This window comes from Tiliqua scincoides, chromosome 2 (genome assembly GCF_035046505.1).
Source record: "Tiliqua scincoides isolate rTilSci1 chromosome 2, rTilSci1.hap2, whole genome shotgun sequence".
In the NCBI taxonomy this organism is placed as follows: Eukaryota; Metazoa; Chordata; class Lepidosauria; order Squamata; family Scincidae; genus Tiliqua; species Tiliqua scincoides.
The window spans coordinates 114463464-114465138 of NC_089822.1; positions in this window are offsets into that span (position 1 = coordinate 114463464).

The window sequence follows — 1675 nt, forward strand, 5'->3', positions numbered from 1 at the left end:
CATGTCATTGCAACATGTCAATAATATAACAACATGTCAGTGCCTCTCAGAACAATCAGTTTAACAGTTCAGTTTTGAGTTAAGAAATCCACTTTTTGTTCCATAAGGCAGTTGTGTTTTCATTTTATGCTTACTTGGCCATAACATTTGATAGAATACAGATATTCCACTGCAGCTTGTTTCATTGCATTCAGCATAAAATTACCTTTCCAATGATATAACATGATGGTATTATTCATATATACCAAGATTTTCACAATTTTGGTTACTAGTGTCAAGCTCAGCTTGTTGCCCTCCTAAAGCTTGATGCCCAGTGCAACTGCTACCCCCTGAGCTACGCCACTGGTCCTCACATTCCCCTTTGTCTGGCCTGATCACAAGCCAAGGCATGTCTGCCTACTCACGAGTAAATGTGACCACGTGGCTTAGTTTCACTTTCCATAGGGCTCAATACATTCGCAGCTGGGAGGGAGGGACTTCCTTCTTGGGTGTTTTTGGGGGGCTGCATTCATTGGATCAGGACCATTCTGATGTTGTTGGATTCCTCTCAGCCTGCCCTTTCCGACACACTAAGGCACGTTTGCCTACTCACAAATAAACATGCATTACAGCTCGGTTTCACTTTCCATAGGGCTCCATGCATTTTTTGGTTTGCGGTTTTTTGGCCATAACTTTTGAAGGAAAGGAGCTATTTCACTCTGGTTTTTTGCACACTGGAAATTCCACATCCAACGGTTTATGGCAGGACAGGGTTGCTCCTAAAACCGTGATTTTAACACGTCATCCCCCAGTGTGCATCACTCCGCCTTGCGCATCACCCATTGTGGCCCTAGCAACGCCACTGTATTCTATAGCAGTGGTTCCCAGCCTTTAGGAATTGGCACTGACCACATGAAACTAGAGCTTCCAAGATAAATTTTAATTGGGGGTATAAAGTTTCTTTTGGGCCCTTTCCCAAAGGGGGAGACGGTGATACAGAACCTGGGAGGGTGGCAACAGGGATGGGCAGAACAGAGGTGGGGGAGGAGCAAAACAGGACAGGGTGAGGGTGGCAACAGCAGAGAGAGTCTTAGGAGCCCAGGTCAACCTGCCCATGCAGTGTCAGCAGTGAGATACAGTAATCCAGAAAAACACAGTCCTAAGTCTCTCTAAAATATTTTAGATATAGAAAATAATTGCAAAAGCATCATCATATTTAGGCTCACACTAGAGTGGAAAGTGTCCTGTGTGCACCAAAACATACTTCTGTAGCAGTGTCCCACAGCTGTGTTCCCCTGAGCTCCTATATACTCCTTCATGGTAAGCAAATGCACAAGCCAAAGAGCTACCGTAGCAGGCCAGATTTGACACTGTGTTGTCACATATGCATTTATATGCATTTGAAAAATCCTTCTTTTAACTAAGACTGGTCCCAGATTGCTCTCCTGAGAACTTTTAGCTCAAAATGCGGAGAGGGTGGAAAAGTTGTCCTGAAGCTATGTCCCATGCAGACTTATCAATGCCCAAGTCTCAGCATCTTTCATGTGGGTGTAAGATATCCATGTGTGGGTAGGCCACTGGGGTGCAATGCAGAAAAGGGAAGGCCACTGGGGTGCTGTGCAGAAAAGGTTTGGAAGTTTCTGTTGACATTCCATTTAACTTTCATTCCAGACACTCTCCATTCCTGATGCCTGGC